This window comes from Brassica rapa, unplaced genomic scaffold (genome assembly GCF_000309985.2).
Source record: "Brassica rapa cultivar Chiifu-401-42 unplaced genomic scaffold, CAAS_Brap_v3.01 Scaffold0008, whole genome shotgun sequence".
Classification (NCBI taxonomy): domain Eukaryota; kingdom Viridiplantae; phylum Streptophyta; class Magnoliopsida; order Brassicales; family Brassicaceae; genus Brassica; species Brassica rapa.
The window spans coordinates 1-22,012 of NW_022609954.1; the positions used below are offsets into that span (position 1 = coordinate 1).

The 22,012-nt window shown below is 45.6% G+C and overlaps 1 non-coding gene across 1 annotated transcript; it reads left to right on the plus strand.

Annotated features, from left to right (window-relative positions):
• Nucleotides 1-8,101: 8,101 nt before the first annotated feature.
• LOC117129529 lies at nucleotides 8,102-8,207 on the plus strand. Its single transcript, XR_004453172.1, has one exon. It is a non-coding gene; the product is annotated as a small nucleolar RNA R71 (small nucleolar RNA).
• The last annotated feature ends 13,805 nt before the right edge of the window (nucleotides 8,208-22,012 follow it).

Genomic DNA, 22,012 nt, shown 5'->3' on the forward strand with positions numbered 1-22,012 from the left:
GCTGCAAGGGAGATATGGCGGCCGAGGATGGAGATTTCGGTCTCATCCTGGCCGACCTGAAATCCGCATGCTTCCTACCGACGTGTTCAGAAGACCCAGAGGGGAAAGACCCGATGGTCGGAGATAACGGAAGCGGCGCGGCTCCAGGCTCGGACGAGGCAGCGGGTGAAGAGGGGGCGTAAGTTCTGAGGGTGACTTAGGTTAGATCTCTTGCGAGATTTTTTTTTTGTTTTTATGTTTCGGCCTTGAATGGCTTTGTTTGTATTTCGGGACTGGCCGTGTGTGGCTTTGAATCCCTGCCGCTCCGCGGCTTTCTTTTTATAGTACGATAATCGGATAACGCTTTTTTATGAGTTTGTGAATAGTGGGGAGGAAGGTGATGAGTTGTCGTCTCATATCCTTCTTCGATTGTGAAATGTTTCATTCGAGATCTGTTTCGAGAGTTCTTCCACGAGATGTGAACTCTGCGGGGGTGCTGAAGGTGTCGAACATAAACATAGAGGCATGGTTTAAGAATCTCTTATCTTTCGATATCATGTCTTTGAGATGTTAGAGACCAGTGCGCTGGGTTTAGGGCAAGACCTAGGTTTACTTTCGGTTTAAGGATTGTGAGGTGACTAACCGGCTATCGTTTTTCCTGTCGCGATTTCTTCCTGATTCGTATCGATGTAAAGTCCGCGATAGGTTCTCGGCTTATATGACTTGTTTGATACGAACCGAGCATCTCTCCGGAGACCGGAAGTGCTAGACCAAAATTTCGGATTTCTTTTATAGCGCTATTATCCTTGTGTCGGATGTAAGAGAGTCATCTCCGTGAGATGGCTATGTCTGTTTAGGACGTTTGTGAGTTCGATGTGATCAGCATCGGACTTGGTGGCGCGTGCCGTTGTTTTGAATATTTTGCGCAAAATAAGTGTTAGTGTGTGCATATATATATGCCTTTTTTGTGACGGAGGTTTCGTTCGCTCGAAAGAAATAAACTTTGAGGCATCTTTTGCGACGTCTCGCGATGCTAAAGGTTGCTTCTCTTAAGCGGCCGACTAATTTCCGAAGACCTCGTTCTGATTTTACGGGTGAGGATGTTTTGATAAGTCGAAAACACCAAAAGCGTGGTAAGAAGTTTTTCGATTTTTTGGGAGTATACGAGTATACGTACCCACTCCCCCCCTTTTTTAATGAGGGGGGACAGCTGAATTTGCCTTTCGACAAACTGCCTACGTACTCCTTGCAGAGATCAAGCCGTCTCGTAGTTCAGTGATTGCGAGTTGGTTTGTTTAGTGATAATACTTTTTGAGATGCATCGCGTTCCAGGTTCTAGGATTTTTATGCCCTGTATGTTGGCTATTTCGTAAGAACCTGGTCGGACGACTTTTTCGATTTTATAGGGACCTTCCCAGTTTGCTCCGAGTTTTCCCGCGTTTCGTTCAGCGGTGTTTTGGAAGACTTCGCGAAGGACCAGATCTCCTTGATTGAACCTACGATTCCGTACGTTGGAATTATAGTATCTCGCAGCGGCGTGCTGGTAGTTTTGGATTCGGATGAGCGCTCGATCTTGGCGCTCGTTAATGAGGTCGAGATCATCCAAGAGCATAGCATCGTTGAGTTCCTCTCGTTCGGGTAAGAACCTTCTTCGAACACCGGGAAATTCTACTTCTGCGGGAATCAAGCATTCCGTGCCGTATACCAGGGCGAAGGGAGTTTCTCCCGTTGCTCGCCTTGGGGTGGTACGGTGAGACCAGAGGACTCCCTCGAGTTCGTCGGCTCATCTGCCTTTTTTGGCCTCTAAGCGTTTCTTCAGTCCGTCGAGAATGGTCTTGTTGATTGTTTCAGCCTGTCCGTTGCACTGCAGATATCTGGGAGTTGACTTGTTGAGTCGTATCTTCCATTTTTCGCAGAATGCCTCGAATCGGGTGGAAATGAACTGAGACCCGTTATCGGTTACGATTTCGTAAGGAACTCCATGCCTATAGATGATGTTTTTCCATACGAAATTCTCGACTTGGACGTCTTTTATACTTGCGTACGAGTCCGCCTCTACCCATTTTGAGAAAAAATCGGTAAGGACTAGAAGGAAACGCTTTTGCTTTGAATTATGCAGAGGTCCGACAATATCCACGGCCCAGCGCATAAAGGGATAGGGCGATGTAATGGAGGAAAGAACTTCGGCCGGTTGTCGGATAGTTGGCGCATGCCTTTGGCATTTTTCGCATTTTCGTGCGAATTTCTCGCAATCTCCGATCATTGTTGGCCAATAGTATCCGTGGCGTTTGATTTTCACGGCTAGTGATCTTCCGCCGGAATGGTTGCCGCAGGAGCCGGAATGTATTTCCTCCATTACTTTCCTCGCCTTTTCTCCTTCCAGGCACGTCAGGAGTGGTCCGGAGAATCTCCATTTGTAGATTTCGCCGTCCACTGTTACGTAGCGTGCGGCCTGTGTTCGGACCTTGCGAGCTGCCCATTTTTCGGCGGGCAGTTGCCCGTCGACAATGTAGTCTCGAATCGTCTGAAGCCATGGGGTATCACAGCCGTAATCAGATTGCTCCGATGGTGGTGGTATCGTAATTTCTTCTTCCTCGTCGTCTTGACCCTCTATGAGATTGACGACGACTGGCGGTCCGATACTCGGATGTTCGATGAATTCGACCGGAATTACCCTTTTGAGTCCTGGATCGGAACTTGATGCTAGGGCCGCGAGGGCGTCCGCCTGGACATTCTCGGAACGGGGGATCCGGGTAAGGGCGAAACAGTCGAAGTCTTGAGCTAGACCTTGGACCAGTTTGAGGTACGCGTCCATCCGTTCGTCTCTGGCTTCATACTCTCCGCTGAATTGACTGGCCACTAACTGGGAGTCGCAGTAAGCGTGGAGATTACGTATTTTTAAGCCGTGAGCCAAACGTAGACCTGCGATTAATGCTTCGTATTCGGCCTCGTTGTTTGAGGCATGGAATTCCAGCCTGAACGATTGTTCCAAGATCTCGCTCGTTGGAGATGTGAGACGGATCCCGATACCTGATCCTTGCTTGGATGAGGATCCGTCGACGTGGAGGAGCCAGGTGGAATTTGGTTCCTCATTGGTTATTGTTCCCGTTGGAAGTTCGACCAAGAAGTCTGCGAGCACTTGTGATTTTGCGCTCGTCCTTGGTCGGTATTCGATGTCATACTCGCTCAACTCTATCGCCCACTTAGCCAGTCGGCCTGATTGACTCGGCCTATGCAAAATTGTCCGTAAGGGAAAAGTCGTGAGGATGACAATTGTGTGGGATTGGAAATATGGTCTTAGTTTTCGGGCCGATGTTACAACCGCGCATGCCAATTTTTCCATCAATAGATACCTAGATTCGACATCCAGCAAGGTTTTGCTTATGTAAAAAATAGGTTTCTGCTCCCCGCGTTTTTCCTTGATCAGGACTCCGCTTACGGCCGTTGCTGACACCGCGATGTACAAGAATAAAGGCTCCCCTTCCACGGGTTTTGCGAGGATTGGAGGAGTAGCTAAATAACGCTTCAGCTGTTGGAAGGCGTTTTCGCACTCTTCCGACCATTCGAATTTTTTATTTCCTCGCAGGACGTCGTAGAAGGGCAGGCACTTATCTGTTGATCGTGAAATAAATCGGTTAAGTGCTGCGATTCTGCCGGTCAGTCTTTGGACTTCCTGTTTATTCTTTGGCGAAGCCATCTCGATTAGAGCGTTGATCTGTTTTGGATTTGCTTCGATGCCGCGGTATGTGACCAAGTAGCCGAGGAATTCCCCTGATGCCACGGCGAATCTACATTTTGTCGGGTTGAGCTTCATGTTTTGGGAATTTAGTTGTGCAAGGCATTCTTCGAGATGTGACACGTGATCTCTTGCTTTGAGGGATTTGACGAGCATGTCGTCGATGTAAACCTCCATCGTTTTTCCGAGTTGTTTGGAGAACATTTGGTTCACGAGTCGTTGGTAAGTTGCACCAGCGTTTTTGAGGCCGAAGGGCATTACCTTGTAGCAATAAGTTCCGCGATCGGTAATGAACGCAGTTTTTTCACGATCGTCGGGATTCATCCTAATTTGATTATAACCTGAGAAGGCATCCATGAAGGATAAGAGTTCGTTGCCCGCTGTTGCTTCTACCAATCGATCGATATGTGGTAAAGGGAAGCTATCCTTTGGACATGCCTTGTTTAGGTCGGTAAAATCCATGCAAACTCGCCACTTCCCGTTCTTCTTTTTGACTACTACGGGGTTGGCGAGCCAGTCCGGGTACCTTGCTTCTGTTATCGACCCAACTTTAAGCAATTTTTCGACCTCATCGTTTACAGCGGCAGCACGTTCGGGTCCTAGCTTCCATCTTTTCTGTTTGACGGGTTTGAACGTTGGGTCGATATTCAGCTCGTGACATGTTATGTTGATGTCGATTCCCGGCATATCTTCCGCAGCCCATGCGAAAGTATTAAGGTTCTTTTTAAGACAGGTTATGAGTTCTGTCCTTAAAGGTTCGTGGAGATTGGCTCCAATCTCGACGCAGCGTTCTGGGAAGGCTTCGTCGAGACAGATCGTTACCACGGGTTCGCATGTTGGCTCGCGTTTTTCATCTAGAGCTGCGATACTGCGAGACTGCCAGAAGAATTCCGCTGAATCCTGACTTCGCGTATCTTTGCTGGAGGTCTTTTTCTCCGCTTTTCTAGGAGTGATTTCGAGGATCGGTCTCTTTCGCTTCAGTTCCGCGGCGAAACAAACCTGTGAAACTCTCGGATTTCCCCAAATTACCTCGACTCCGTTAGGGGTCGGGAACTTGAGGCAAAGATGGTAGGTTGATGGGATTGCGCGCATGGTGTTCAGCCATGGCGTTCCCATGATAACGTTGTAAGATGCAGGACGGTCAACGACTAGAAACTCTGTGACGTTCGTCACGGTTCCGGCTTTGACAGCGCGATTAATCGATCCATAGGCCATGGTCGTTTCCCCCGAAAGCCCTAGCAGTGGGCTTGGGCATTTCGTGACTTCGGATTGATTGATCCCCATCTTTTCGAGAGTGTCTTTGAAGATGATATCGGCCGAACTTCCGGTATCGATTAGCACTCTAGCGACGTCGATATCTCGAATCGTCAACTCGATAACAAGGAGGTCGTTTCGAGGTTTGGCTCGATCGATCGTTGCTCCCCCCTTGAATGAGATAACGTTCGCGCATGTCGAATCTTGCATACCGGTCTTGATCGTTGAGTGGCTTTTGCGGGTTAGATTGATCCGTATGTCCCCCTCTCTCTAGCGCCAAACTGTGGGAACCAAAATTCGCACTGTCGATTTCCGTTTAAATAAGGAAACTAGGAAAACCCTAATTTTCCAGAGGACCCGGATATCTGCTAATTACCACACGTCAAGCAATCAGAACACGAGAATAACAACGATAAAGTATAAGAAATCGTAAAAGAGAGCAAAGAAGATCTTATTCCGAATTTGCGTATGAGTGTTTACAACAAGGTATAAGCCTGGGCTCGAGAGCTGTCGGCGAGATTCCTAGTTCTAGTAACCCTAAGACGGCTAAACCTAATTGAGTCGCAGCTCGAAATAACAAAAACGGAAAATTGCCTAAATTGCTCTAAGTGCTAAGTTTGCTCTGGAAAAGTCCTCCACATGCTCCCCGCCTAGGACTCCTTATATACTAGCTCCAAAGTCGGTTTACGCTTTTACTCTTCTGCCCTTAAGCCGTCATAGCATAAAAATGGAGATATTCCATTTTCCCGATCTTCACAATTATCTTCAAAACTTCCGTATTTATCCGCGGAAGCTTGACATTTATCCTTCCTTGTGGGCCAAGCGTAAACCGTGCTGCGGTTTACGAGCTTTGGGTTAGGAAATCGTAGGATGGACCTCGAGTTGTGTTTTAGGTCCCTTTGGGCCGTCTTCCGACTTGACACGTTTACTACGAATTTTCCGCAGTTTCTCATCCGCGAAGTTTGATCGATGAGTTGGAATAGCGGAAAACGTGGACTGAGCTTGCTACGGTCTTCGAGAGATAGCGTTCGAAGATTTGACGAGAATGCATGGATTGATGTATGTCGATGTTCGGAAGAGTTCAATCGCTACACAGCGACCGAACTTCGGCTCGAGCCCGGTCGCTACGTAGCGACCGAGCGGGACGAGCGCTCGGTCGCTATGTAGCGACCGAGCTTTGGCTTGAGCTCGGTCGCTACGTAGCGACCGAGCTTGGCCGAGCTCGGTTGCTACGTAGCGACCAAGCGGGACGATCGCTCGGTCGCTACGTAGCGACCGAGCTTTGGCTCGAGCTTGGTCGCTACGTAGTGACCGAGCGGGACGATCGCTCGGTCGCTACGTAGCGACCGAGCTTGGCCGAGCTCGGTCGCTACGTAGCGACCGAGCGGGACGATCGCTCGGTCGCTACGTAGCGACCGAGCTTTGGCTCAAGCTCGGTCGCTACGTAGCGACCGAGCTTGGCCGAGCTCGGTCGCTACGTAGCGACGGAGCGGGACGATCGCTCGGTCGCTATGTAGCGACCGAGCTTTGGCTCAAGCTCGGTCGCTACGTAGCGACCGAGCGGGACGATCGCTTGGTCGCTACGTAGCGACCGAGCGGGACGATCGCTCGGTCGCTACGTAGCGACCGAGCTTTGGCTCGAGCTCGGTCGCTATGTAGCGACCGAGCGGGCTTTCGTCGGACATCTCGATTCTTTCTTCCGTAAAGCTTTTTCGTAAGGAAGAATCTATTTCGAAAAGTACTCTTCGGAGGAATCTTATTCTTATTTCGAAAAGTACTCTTCGGAAGAATCTATTTCGAAAAGTACTCCAACAAAAACCATCCATCTCCTTATCGTTAGCTTCCCTCTTAAGGTTCTTAGGAATCTTCTCCTTTCTTTTCCTTAACCTTCTCCCTTCAGTTTCTTGTTCTTCTTGAACTGGTTCTGGTGAACTAATTAAAGGGTTGGGTTTTGGTTCGGGTGGGCTAGCTAATGGTTTAGGTGGCGGTCTGAGTGCGTTAATATAATCATTATCGATTGAGGGTAACCGCACTCGGTATGTCAGAGGTGCCTGTCGATCGATGGGAGGTGGGGTGTGACGATCGACGTCGGACTCACTCTGTCGATCGATGGTTAGCTCAACCGATTGATCGATTTTATCATAGAGAGGGGAGGGTGGGTGAGGATGCTTAGCTGTGAATTCCTCATGAGTTAGAATTCGAACTGCATTGCATTCAGTCGATTTAGCGGACGGCGTCGATCGATGACTGGAGTAATCCGTCCATCGATCTTCGTCATGGTCTGTCGATCGATGCGAGTTCATCGACATCGGTCGACACCATTGGGATCCGCCGAGACTCATGGAGCTTTCGATTTTGAAGTCTCCTTCCTCAAGCTTTTCATTTCTCACCACTTGCCAGAAATCATCATCTATGATGGCATTTATGTGGTGTTTCCCTTTGTCGCCTCCTGCCTCTTTAGTGAAAGCTTCTTGCTTTTTAATAGTCTCGCCCGTCTGAATTACTTGCGTTTCAAGTTTTCTCACCTGAGTCCCTAAGGTCTCGATTTTGGTGTTCAGATTGTTGTAGGCGGAGTCTATTTTACCATCGAAATCCATGGTGATTTGTTGTTGTCCCAACAGTACTCGATCAAGCATCTCTTCGATCTTGCTTTCCTGAGTTTGGGGTGGTGGATTCTGGTAGTAATAGTTCGAGTATCTTTTGCTGTTGTTGAAAGGTTTTTGAAATTGTGAACTCTGGTTATTTCTTTGACCATTTCCAAAGAAGTTTCTGTTTCCGTCCTGGTTTCCAAATTTCTGGAATCCGGTACCTCCGATGTAGTTCACATTTTCTTCTCCTTCTGTATCTGCTACTTCTCCTTCAGCTGAACAGACTTGCTTTATAAGAAGCTCGTGCACCACATCTAACTTAGCTCTTACTTCGTCCATCTGTTCCTTCCCGATAGAGGCTACAAACTTCTTCCGTTCAGAGTCAGTGTTTTTGGTGCTGCTGCTGTTAGCAAAGTTTTCGATAAGTCTCACAGCTTCCAACGGATTCCGAGTAGTGAAGTTTCCTTCACTCGCCGTATCAAGAGCCATTTGATACTGTAAGGTGAGACCTCGGAAGAAAGTGCTTAGCAGCTGCACTTCGTTAAATCCGTGGTGTGGACAGTCTCGCTGGAAGAACCTAAATCTAATCCACACATCTTTGAAGTACTCTCTAGCCTCCTGCGAGAATGTGGAAATTTTGTTCCGAAGTTCTTCAGCGCATGCCTCATCGAAGAAGTTTCGTAAGAAAGCATTCTTGATGTCGGCCCAGGATGTTAAAGATCATGGGGGTTGCTGCCTAAGCCAGTGCATCGCTTCTCCATTCACCTTGTATCTGAAGAGCTTGCACAACAGTTAGTCTTTGGGGACTCCTTCCATCCGAATAGCAGCGATTAGATCCTCGTGCGGTAACCCAGAGTAGGGTATCTGCGACACTAGGGTGTATTATTGAGGCTTCAGCTCGAAATTCTGCTTCTGGATCTCCGGAAGTCGAATAGCTGATCTGTTGGAATAGTACTCATCTGGGCAATTGTAGTCGGCCAGTGGTTTCGATCGAGCGTCCTCATCTACAGGTTGAGCAGCTCCTGTAGCATTAGCATCAGGGAAATGTAACTTGGTTGGAAATGATATTAGATGCAGGGCCACTATTCAGGTGTTGGAGATTATAATACCTATAGATACCTAATTGTTGCATTCATGATATGTTAGAGCTCAATCGCTTAACTCAGTGATCAGCTGTCGCATGTTTCACTGGGTTAACAGGCTAGATCTCATGTCTCAACGGTTAGTATGTTGACAACGAGAAAGTGTCGATCGATGGTCCTATTGGGACATCGACCGATACACCTTTGCCTACGTCGACCGATAGTCAGTTGAGGACATCGATCGACGGGTTCTAGCCATGCCTATGCGCGAGTATGATATGCCCTATTAAGATACTAAATTGGCGGTTAGCCCTCTCTAACAGTCCTAATATGATAGATAGATGTCAGGATGGGATAACAAGGGTGCTTGAATATGCAATCCTATGATCAAGTTCTAGTTAGCAAGGCTAAAACAAGCAATGAATACAAATCTATCATGAATATCACAACAAGGCAGATCTATAGTTTGGGGCTAATCCCACAAACCTATCTGAACCCTGGATCTAATAATTGAACTACTCAGACATAGCAAAACAATTCATAACAATGAAGAAATAGAAACTCATAGTATAGATGAATGTGGAAACCGAAATTCGCACTGTCGATTTCCGTTTAAATAAGGAAACTAGGAAAACCCTAATTTCCCAGAGGACCCGGATCTCTGCGAGAGCCAACGACAAGTAACCAAACAAATGCGGAAAATATGAGAAAACATGATAAAACGAATTTACAAAGAAAGTAGATCTTATTTCGAATTCGCGTAAGAGCGTTGCGATCATTACAAGAGAATACAAAGGCTTTGGCCGCAAGGGCCGTCAGAGAGTTACCTAGTTCTAGCAACATAAAACCCTAATCCTAGTTGAGTCGCAGCTCGATAACAAAGGACGAAAAAGATGTCTAAAAGGCTTAGATTGATTTCGGACTGAACCTTGTTAAAGGCTGCCTACGTACCCCTTTCGAGGATCAAGCCGAACGTAGTTCAATTGATAGAGCTGGACAAGAGATCGAACTGCCTGGGCGAGTTCGTCTAGTAATTGAGTGCCAGTCATAGAAACCGAACTTGTCGAGAATAAAGCCTAAAGTTTCTAAGTGCAAAGAATTCCGAATCTAAAAAGTTCTCCTTCATGCTCCTCGCCTAGGACTCCTTATTTACTAGCTCCAAGGTCGGTTTACGCTTTTACTCTTCTGCCCTTAAGCCGTCATAGCATAAAAATGGAGATATTCCATTTTTCCCGATTTTCACAATTATCTTCAAAACTTCCGTATTTATCCGCGGAAACTTGACATTTATCATTCCTTGTGGACCAAGCGTAAACCGTGCTGTGGTTTACGGGCTTTTGGTTAAGAAATCGCAGGATGGGCCTCGAGTCGTGTTTTAGGTCCCTTTGGGCCGTCTTCCGACTCGAAGCGTTTACTACGATTTCTTTCGACAAGGAAAGAACTTTCCGCGGTTTCTAATCCGCGAAGTTTGATCGATGATTTAGAATAGCGGAAAACATAGACTGAGCTCGCTACGGTGTTCGGGAGATAACATTTGAAGGTTTGACGAGAATGCATGTACTGATGTCGTACCGATGTTCGGAAGAGCTCGGTGACTACGCAGCGACCGAACTTTGGCTCGAGCCCGTTCGCAACGTAGCGACCGAGCTTGGCTCGGGCTCGGTCGCTATGTAGCGACCGAGCGAGATGGACGCTCGGTCGCTACGTAGCGACCGAGCGGGACGGATGCTCGGTCGCTACGTAGCGACCGAGCTTGGCTCGGGCTCGGTCGCTATGTAGCGACCGAGCGAGACGGACGCTCGGTCGCTACGTAGCGACCGAGCTCGAGCCAAGCTCGGTCGCTACGTAGCGACCGAGCGGGACGGACGCTCGGTCGCTACGTAGCGACCGAGCTTGGCTCAGACTCGGTTGCTACGTAGCGACCGAGCTGTGTGTATGCTTGGTCGCCGCGTATCGATCGAGCTTGGCTTGTCCGCGGTCTGATTTCCATACTTGAGTTTGTCCGCGGCCGATTTGGATACATGTCTGTTGCCTTCGGACAATCGGTATTTAGTGGTTCGATTGAGATTTGGACGATATTTTACTGCAAGGCTCTTAGTAAAGATATCTTTACGAAGATTACTTTTCGTAAAAACGTTTATGCTGATTTTTACGGACTTTCAGACATTGATTCCGTCGTGACCGATTTTGACCCACCAACAGTTAGCCCCCTAGCTCGTTAGAACCATGAGCTTCTAGCGTGAGGTTCTAGCGAGTGGCTTCGCAAGTTAGGCAAGTTAGGTGAGTTAGGCGGAATTAATGGTTGAAAAGGTCTTCTCGCTCTCCTAAAAGTAGAAAACGCGATAAGATTGGGGCTGCGCCTTATGACGGCTGCCTGCGTACCCTTGTTGAAGGGATCATGCCTTTCGTAGTTCGTCTTGGAGTTAAGGTTCTTATGACTAGTTTTCCAGTAGGACCTTTATGGTCTAGTTTTTATGTAGCGGTTATAAGGTGTGTTGCTGCCGATGGCATTTTGTATGGGTGTAGAGGGAAGAATACGAGTTGTCGTCTTGTAATCTAACTCTGTGTGAATTGCCATATCCATAATCTGTTTCGAGAGTTTTCCGCAGTGTGTAAACTTGCGGGATTTTCTGAAGACGTTCGAACATTGGCAAAGAGACAAATTTTGGGATCTCGTATCAGAGTGTTTGATACTATGCCTAGAGATGTTAGAGACCAGTGCGCTGGGTTTAGGGCAAGACCTAGGTTTACTTTCGGTTTAAGGATTGTGCGGTGACTGGCCGGCTATCGTTTTTCCTGTTGCGATTTCTTCCTGATTCGTATCGATTTAAAGTCCCCGATAGGTTCTCGGCTTATACGACTTGTTTGATGCGAATCGAGCATCTCTCCGGAGACCGGAAGTGCTGGACCAAAATTTTGGATTCCTTTTATCCTTGTGTCGGATGTAAGAGAGTCATCTTCGTGAGATGGCTATGTCTGTTTAGGACGTTGAGAGTTTGTTGTGATCAGCAACAAACTCAATGGTAAAAAATACCGTTTCGAGTCTTCGCGAAGAATATTTTTTGAGAAGATGTTAGTGCGTATGACTGTTTGGTCTTCCATGAAGGTATTTTTATCGAGGAAGGAAATTTCGTCAAAGAACTAATCTTCAGGCATCTGCGACGTCTCGCGATGCTGAAGATTTGTTATTCTTTCGTATGCCACGTTTCGTGCTTGAAAAGTTCACGGGCTTGAAGATATTTGGCGATGTTGCAAGGGTTTAGTCTTAGCCATGCGTTTGAAAAACATTCTAGTTTGACTACGAATGTTCGCAGCCAAAATTATTGTTCATGTTTGGATGCTAATAGTTTTATTTGCGATCGAGGAATTATGACTGAGGTGTCGTGTAAATTTGTCCATGTGAACAAGCGTTTTCCTTCGTAGTGCTTTGTGAAGTGTTGGCCTTCCGAGATGTATTTCGTGCATTTTTTAGGATGTTTCGTATAGCTCTAGAAGCTTTGTTACGAATTTTTCCTTACATGCCGCGTATTATGGTTAAAACGTTGCGGGCTTAAAGTGAATTGTGGAGCGTATTGAACTTGGTTAATTTTCGAAAAGTTTAGATTTTCCGTTAACCGTTTGGTTGTTAGGACTTCGTTTCGTTACGGAATTTATCATATGATTTCCGACTGTGGGCTATACGATAATTTATCATATCATATCACCGATTTTACGAAGGTCGTAAATCAGTGATATGTATACATATGTCAAAGTAGCATTGTTTCTGCGGGTTTTACGAGAAACGTTCCTGCTGTGATTTTGATCTTAGGTGAAAGTTGCTTGGAGTTACTCATGGAGTATTACCGAAGTTTATTTCAATATGATCTAGTCGCGGAACGTTTTTCATAGGTTTTTCGAGAGGATTCTCATGACACATTCGTTTCTTGAACGAATTGGTCAACCAGAGGTGGATCTAGCTAACCATCGGGAGGAAAGTGATCCTTTTAATGTGCACGATGCTACATATATTCTCGAGTTTTCTTTGTCGCAAATGTTTTCGATGCTTTTCCGTGACTTACTTGGTACAACGGAAACTGAAAGAAATGCTTTGGTGATTGAAGATTTCTCGTAGAAATTTTTAAAACGAAACTGGCTTTCTGAAGGTGGAAAAGGCTTCAATACTTTGGCTAATCGTCGAGTTTCAGTTTGATATTGGTACAAGTTTTCTGTACGCATGATTGCGACAAGAAATAATGTATAGCTTTTGAGATTATGTTCATGATCGTCTGGATATGTTGCTAGCGTTTAGACGAATATTAAGATTGTCGTTTGCCTATTCTTGACGATTTGCAGAAGTTTTTTGAAGTTTGGGAGTATACGAGTATAGTATACGTACCTACTCCCCTTTTTTTTTTACGAAAGAAAACGGTTGAACCGATACTTTGAGGGTTGTGTACGTTTCCTCTTCTGATGTTTGGAATGATCGATAATTCGGGGCGATTTATAGACGACGCTTGGACTGTGATTTGGTTGTTTCCACGTTAACGACTTGGGATATGTCGGTTCCGAGAAAATTGCCAGAAACGAATCGGTTTTAAGACGACGTTCATGTCTCTAACTTTTTCTCTCTTTAGGAAGCGAGCTTGATATGCGTGGCGATCGTTTCTCGACTTTCGGAGAGTTTAGATCGGTTTGCAAGATCTGGATGAACAATTATGGAACAATATATCGAGACAGGAAAAATCGCTTAAAACTTAGTTCGCTAGACTATCCGCCTAGGTTTTACGTTCCCTAAAGTTCTATGGCAGCCTCAAAGTAATTTCCTACGAAAATTCCAAGTCTGATTTCAAAAATTTCAAGTCGGAAATACCTTAGTTCTCTCGAAGATGCAGTTTTGTTCCTTCTCAGTTTTGCGTGCTCATTTCCGTTTCCTATTCTCGTGTATGTTCGCCATTTCCGATATTGGTGTTTATCCTTTGAAACTTGACATTTATCTTTCGAACTTGACTGTTATCTTCTCCTTAGATAAGACGTCGAAAAAGGTTCAACGTAATCGTATAGTTAAGGCGGCTAAGGTGTTAAGTTAACCGTTGCCGTTTTATACGATTAATCTGAATCCATGCGAGGAAACAGGTCTTTGCGGTTTTTTTTTTATATCATAAAGTCTCAATGGTAACTTCAATCGAGGCGAAACAAGAGACGTTTCTGTCGAGATTCGAAAGTGAACGCAAAGATGGAGGTAGGGCGAGCAGGAACAAGCCAAGGAGTTTGAGATGAGTTTTACTTGTTTTCGTCGTAAAATCTCAACGGAAACTCCGATTGAGACAAAACGAAAAGCGTTTCGATGAGGATTCAAAGGAGAACGCAAAGGAGGACCCCTTTGAGGCCTGACAGGTCGCTATAGCGAGTGAGGATGTCATCTCGGTCGCTATAGCGAGTGGAAGGGAGCCGAGACGAGTCCCACTTGTTTCGTCGTAAAATTTCAACAGAAACTCCGATTGAGATGAAACGAAAAGCGTTTCGATGAGGATTCAAAAGAGAACCCAAAGGAGAACCTCTCAGAGGCCTTAGAGGTCGCTACGTAGCGACTGACGGTCTGACAGGTCGCTACGTAGCGAGTGGAAGCAAGCCAAGAAGAGTCCTACTTGTTTTCGTCGTAAAATCTCAACGGAAACTCCGATTGAGACGAAACGAAAAGCGTTTCGATGAGGATTCAAAAGAGAACCCAAAGGAGGACCTTTCTGAGGCCTTACAGGTCGCTATGTAGCGACTGACGGCCTGACAGGTCGCTACGTAGCGAGTGGAAGCAAGCCAAGAAGAGTCCTACTTGTTTTCGTCGTAAAATCTCAACGGAAACTCCGATTGAGACGAAACGAAAAGCGTTTCGATGAGAATTCAAAAGAGAACCCAAAGAAGGACCTTTCTGAGGCCTTACAGGTCGCTACGTAGCGACTGACGGTCTGACAGGTCGCTACGTAGTGAGTGGAAGCAAGCCAAGAAGAGTCCTACTTGTTTTCGTCGTAAAATCTCAACGGAAACTCGGATTGAGACGAAACGAAAAGCGTTTCGATAAGGATTCAAAAGAGAACCCAAAGAAGGACCTTTCTGAGGCCTTACAGGTCGCTATGTAGCGACTGACGGCCTGACAGGTCGCTACGTAGCGAGTGGAAGCAAGCCAAGATGAGTCCTAATTGTTTTCGTCGTAAAATCTCAACGAAAACTCCGATTGAGACGAAACGAAAAGTGTGGTGATGAGGATTCACAAGAGAACCCAGAGGAGGACATTTCTGAGGCCTTACCGGTCGCTACGTAGCGAGTGGAGAGTTGGCTTGAGCTCTGTGCGTGCTCGGTCGCTACATAGCGACCGAGCGGTGTGCGTGCTCGGTCGCTACGTAGCGACCGAGCGGTGTGCATGCTCGGTTGCTACGTAGCGACCGAGCGGTGTGCGTGCTCGGTCGCTACGTAGCGACCGAGCGGTGTGCGCGTTCGGTCGCTACGTAGCGACCGAGCGGTGTGCGTGATCGGTCGCTACGTAGCGACCGACCGGTGTGTGTGCTCGGTCGCTACGTAGCGACCGAGCGGTGTGCGTGCTCGGTCGCTACGTAGCGACCGAGCAGTGTGCATGCTCGGTCGCTACGTAGCGACCGAGCTAGGTAATCGTTTTGTTGTGTTTCCTTTTTCCGCGATTAACCTAGGGGTTTTCAGCGGTTTTTGGGAGAACAAGTTTTATCCTTTCGAAATGTCAACGGAAAACGTGTTTTGGTAAAACCCTTACGCATCGAGATTTCTTTTGTTCGATAATGAGCCAAACTCACGGGATTTGATAAGATTTATCGTTTCCCTTTACGTTTAGAAAGAGAAATCGCGAGCTTGTTTTAGTGCTCTTCCTGTGGCGGAAGGTCGCAGCAAGGTTTTCAATTTTGTTGAACATAGGAGCAGTCAGTGCTGCGAGTTTGTCTTTCATATATCCAGACATAGTTTCGATCAAGCGTTTTGTGGCCATGAGTAAGAGTAATCCGTAACCCCCCCCCCCTCCTTCTAGCGCCAAACTATGGGAACTGAAATTCGCACTGTCGATTTCCGTTTAAATAAGGAAACTAGGAAAACCCTAATTTATCAGAGGACCCGGATCTCTGCGAGAGCCAACGACAAGTAACCAAAAAAATGCAGAAAATTTGAGAAAACATGATAAAACGAATTTACAAAGAAAGTAGATCTTATTTCGAATTCGCGTAAGAGCGTTGCGATCATTACAAGAGAATACAAAGGCTTTGGCCGCAGGGGCCGTCAGCGAGTTACCTAGTTCTAGCAACATAAAACCCTAATCCTAGTTGAGTCGCAGCTCGATAACAAAGGACAAAAAAGATATCTAAAAGGCTTAGATTGATTTCGGACTGAACCTTGTTAAAGGCTGCCTACGTACCCCTTTCGAGGATCAAGCCGAACGTAGTTCAATTGATAAAGCTGGACAAGAGATCGAACTGCCTGGGCGAGTTCGTCTAGTAATTGAGTGCCAGTCATAGAAACCGAACTTGTCGAGAATAAAGCCTAAAGTTTCTAAGTGCAAAGAATTCCGAATCTAAAACGTTCTCCTTCATGCTCCTCGCCTAGGACTCCTTATATACTAGCTCCAAGGTTGGTTTACGCTTTTACTCTTCTGCCCTTAAGCCGTCATAGCATAAAAATGGAGATATTCCATTTTTCCCGATTTTCACAATTATCTTCAAAACTTCCGTATTTATCCGCGGAAACTTGACATTTATCCTTCCTTGTGGACCAAGCGTAAACCGTGCTGTGGTTTACGGGATTTTGGTTAAGAAATCGCAGGATGGGCCTCGAGTCGTGTTTTAGGTCCCTTTGGGCCGTCTTCCGACTCGAAGCGTTTACTACGATTTCTTTCGACAAGGAAAGAACTTTCCGCGGTTTCTAATCCGCGAAGTTTGATCGATGATTTAGAATAGCAGAAAATATAGACTGAGCTCGCTACGGTCTTCGGGAGATAACATTTGAAGGTTTGACGAGAATGCATGTACTGATGTCGTACCGATGTTCGGAAGAGCTCGGTCACTACGCAGCGACCAAACTTTGGCTCGAGCCTGTTCGCTACGTAGCGACCGAGCTTGGCTCGAGGTCGGTCGCTACATAGCGACCGAGCTTGGCTCGGGCTCGGTCGCTACATAGCGACCGAGCGAGACGGACGCTCGGTCGCTATGTAGCGACTGAGCTTGGCTCGAGCTCGGTCTATGCTCGGTCGCTACGTAGCGACCGAGCTTGGCTCGGACTCGGTCGCTACGTAGTGACCGAGCGGGACGGACGCTCGGTCGCTACGTAGCGACCGAGCTGTGTGCATGCTTGGTCACCGCTTATCGATCGAGCTTGCCTTGTCCGCGGTCTGATTTCCATACTTGAGTTTGTCCGCGGCCGATTTGGATACATGTCCGTTGCCTTCGGACAATCGGTATTTAGTGGTCGATTGAGATTTGGACGATATTTTACTGCAAGGCTCTTAGTAAAGATATCTTTACGAAGATTACTTTTCGTAAAAACGTTTATGCTGATTTTTACGGACTTTCAGACATTGATTCCGTCGTGACCGATTTTGACCCCAACAATGAAAAGAAATGATGACAAGGAGTTCCAATCACAAGTGATCTTCTCGCCAAAACTCTCTTCTCTCTCAAAGTAAAACTTGTAACAAAAATGGTCTCTCTAAGCTCTTTCTCTAAGCTCTCTGCCGTCAAAACACTTAGGCAGTATATAATCTACTAGGTTAAAAACTCGTCAGGGCATTTTCGTAATTTGGCTAGGCCTTGGGTTTTAAGTCTGCTGAATCCAAAATGACGCGTGTCTAATGTTTCGACATCGATCGATGGTACTTGTGTACATCGATCGATATTAATCTTCATCTGTCGAGATATCTCCTGGTATCGATCGTCAGCACTGATGCGCATCGATCGATTGTTCTTCCTCTCGTCGACCTCTACGTGGTCAGCTCGGGTGAAATGTCCTTTAAGCTCCAAAATGCTCCAAAGTCATAGCTTTACTCTGAAATGCACCTGAACCTGAAAACATACCTGAAAGAGTAGAAAACATAGATATATATATATATATATATATATAGTAAAACATCTATATACCATGGATGAAAACGGGTCAAATCCAAGGTATATCAAATGCCATCCTAGATGATGATTTCTAGCAAGTGGTGAAGCATGAGAAGCTTGGAGAATGAGACTTCGAAGTTGAAAGCTCCATGAGTTTCGGCGGATCTCAACGGTGTCGACCGATGTCAATGGATGCACATCGCTCGACAGACCAGGACGAAGATGGATCGACGGATTACTCTAGACATCGATCGACGTCATCTGCTGAATCGACTGCGGAGTGTAGACCAGTTCGAATCATGACCCATGAGGAATTTGCAGAAAAATACCCTCACCCACCCTCCCCTTTCTACGTCAAAATCGATCGACCACATTAGCGAGCCATCGATCGACAAAGGGAGACCGACATCGATCGACCCCCCTCACCTCCCATCGATCGACGGGCACCTCTCACCCACCGAGTGCGATTACCATCAATTGATAGTAACCAAATGAACACACTCAGACCACCTCCTAAATCTTTAGCAAACCCACCAGAACCTACAACCAACCCTTTAGACACTACACCAGAGCCTATGCAATTTGATGAGGCAATTAATGGAAGAGTCTTAAGGAAAAGGAAGGAAAAGATTCCTAAACACCTTAAGAGAAAAGCTAATGAGAAGGAGATGGATGGTTTCAATAAGAGAGTCCTCAGCATCCCAGTAGAGAAACAATTTGATGAAGTTTATTTCACACACCGGTTGTGGATGTTCTTCAGGGAGACTAAGGAAACTTAGGAGGACATTAGGAGAATGTTTCATCATGTTAGGGAAAGGATGAAACTAAGGATCACATTGAAGAAGAAGAGTGATCCTGGGAAGTTTGCAATACCATGTTGGTAAAGGGTATTGAATTTCCCCATGCACTTTGTGACACAGGTGCATCAGTCAATATCCTACCTAAGGTTATTGCAGACCAGCTGGGTCTGAAAATAGAGCCCTCATCAGAATCTTTCACCTTTGTGGATCTTTCAGAAAGGAGCTCAGGAGGCATCATAAGAGACCTTGAGGTACAGATTGGTAATGCCCTTGTCCCAGTAGATTTTCATGTCCTTGATATCAAGCTTAACTGGAACTCTTCACTACTGCTTGAGAGAGCTTTCCTAGCTACAGTAGGAGCTGTATGTGACATGAACAAAACCAGATTGTGTCTGACACTGATAGATCCAAAGGTCCACTATGACCTAGTTCGAGTTGTGAGACAACTGGTCAACCTCGTGGGGAAATGATCTTGGCTACATTGCAGCATGCCATTGTGGAGCAGAGTATGAAACCGACCTTTCAACAACCCAACAAGAACAGACGAGATGACTATTCCATAGGCAGTTGGCCAGATAGTGAATTCCATGACAGTTTTGCAGTGGAGACTGTGTTTCTTTCATCCAATGAGGATCCCACTGAGGAGTATGATGAGGATTACTGGAAGGAAAGAGCTACAGAGATTGCTATGCAGGATGAAAGATATTCAACCCATTCCTTCAACAACACGCCTCCACCATCGATCGACAGAATCTACTCATCATTGGTCTCGATTCTCACCCTCATCCGGCAAAACGATCATCTGCATCAATCGATACCACACCTGGTACATCGATCGATATTAAAGCCGCCGCCTTAGAAAAGGAAAACGGGAATATTCCAATTCCACATAGGTTTACCAATACCTATATAAGGAGTTTTGCACCCCAGATTACTTCTCACGAAACAGAAGCAGAAAAGATGAATGCTCCCATACAGCAATCGGAAGGAACATCTAGGAGAAGCATTCGATCCAAAAACCCTAATTCAGCAGACAAACGTCTACCATCAATCGATACCCCATTATCAACATCGATCGATTCTCATTCTAAACCTAAACTTTCTTTATCTACTAAGAATATGAGTATTCCCCTAGCAAGAACAAAAATTTAGAAAATTTCATGTTCATACCACAATGATGCGTGAGTTAAGCGATCTAAGCAGATAGAGGGTTGAAAATCGGGTTGATTGAGCAAAAGAATCGTTGGATTTGGCCAGAAAACGAGAGAGAAAAGATATGGGAGCGTTTTCGTAGGGTTTCCGGGTTTGTGCGAATGTCGACTTAAGTGTCGACTGAAATGAGCCCGTGTCTGTTCATTCGATGTCGATCGATGAAGAGGTGTCGTCGTCCGTCGACAGGCGCTTTGTTTTCTGATAAATTTGTTTTTTATCCTAAAAATTCTAAAAATTCGAATAATAAAAATGGGTTGCCTCCCATTCAGCGCTTATTTCAAGTCTTTAGCTTGACTCGACGTTCGATTTCTCTAATTATCGGGAAGGGTGTCTAATTTTATAGTCCTGATATTTGGCGGTTTAGCCCAATAGTGCTTTAATCGTTGGGCATTTACCGTGAATTTGTCTCTTTTATTATTTAGAAGCGTAATGGCTCCATAAGGATTGTCGTTCACAACAGTGAAAGGACCTGACCAACGAGATCAGAGATTTCTGGGAAACAGCGTTAGCCGAGAGTTATATAGGAGAACCTGGTCATTTGACTCAAAGTGTCTGGAAATGATTTTTTTATCATGATATGCTTTCGTTTTTTCTTTGTATATCTTTGAATTCTCATAGGCTAAATGTCTAATCTCATCCAGTTCGTTAAGCTGTATGAGCCTCCTTTTAGCAGCTGGCTTGATGTCGAAATTTAATAATTTAATAGCCCATGCTGCCTTGTGTTCCAGCTCAACCGGTAAGTGACATGTTTTTCCATATAGCAGGTGAAATGGGGTGGTTCCTAAAGGAGTTTTGAAGGCAGTCTGGTAAGCCAAGAGTGCATTGTCCAACTTTCTAGACCAATCTTTTCTAGATGTTCCCACAGTTTTTTCTAACATTTCTTTGATCTATCGATTTGAGACTTCTACCTGCCCGCTCGTTTGCGGGTGGTATGGTGTAGAAACTCTATGGTGCACTCCATTCTTACGGAGTAATCCTTCAAAAACTTTCTTAATGAAATGGGATCCACCGTCACTTATAACTATTCGGGGAATTCCAAATCTCAGGAAGATAATGCTTTTAAAAAGTTTGATAACTACGGATGCGTCGTTTGTTGGGAAGCTACCGCCTCAACCCATTTTGACACATAATCAACAGCGACTAGGATGTATTTGTTCTCGTAAGAAGAAGGGAAAGGACCCATGAAATCTATTCCCCAACAGTCGAATACTTCTACTTCTAGAATAGATTTATGTTCCATTTCATGTCTTTTATTGATTTTTCCCCTTCGTTGACATATGTCGCATTGTGCTATGAATGCACAAGCATCACGGAACATAGTTGGCCACCAGAATCCTGCCTGAAGAATTTTTGATACCATTTTAAAGGTTGCAAAATGTCCAGCGTAATCAGATCCATGGCTTTGGAATAAAATATGTGGATTTAAGTTTCGGCGACGCAGCGTCTATACATCCCGTCAGAGCAGTGTTTGTAGAGATATAGTTCGTCCCAATGATATCTCCTAACTTCTCTCAAAAACTTCTTCCTTGTATAGGCTCTCAACTCTTCGGGTTCTATGTCATCAGCTAGATAGTTCACTATATCAGAGTACCAATGTCTGGTCTTTGAACTTTTTCCAACTGCGTGCACTTCCCGATACAGACTTTCGTCTACGAGGGAATCATGGTCAGGGTGCAGCTCGTTATACGCATTTAATTTTATATCGAAGGTGAGGGTTATGGGATTTATTTCTTTATTTGGATCATCTAGAGTATCGATCAACATAGCGTTGTCAATATTGATCGACATTGCATCGCTGTCGTCGATCAACACTTCCTCAAGAGTGAGACATACATTTTGGATGAATGAATCCATCTGGTAAACGTTTTCTGTTTGCATGAAATCATCGATCGGAACGTCATCTTCTATTTGTATTCGGGAAAGATGATCTGCAACTCCGTTTTCTACTCCTCTTTTATCTTTAATCTCAATATCGAATTCTTGGAGTAGAAGGATCCGTCGCAGGAGTCATGGTTTCGCATCTTTCTTTTGCATTAAATATTTGATCGCAGCGTGGTCAGTATAAACGATGACGCGCGAGCCAACCAGGTATTGGCAGAACTTTTTAAATGCATAAACTACAACAAGCAGTTCTTTTTATGTTGTTGCATAATTCCGTTGTGCCTCATCGAGTGTTCGACTGGCATAGTAAACTGCATGTAGCTTTTTGTCTTTCCTTTGGCCTAGAACTGCTCCTACTTCGAAATCGCTCGCATCACACATAATTTCAAAAGGAAAA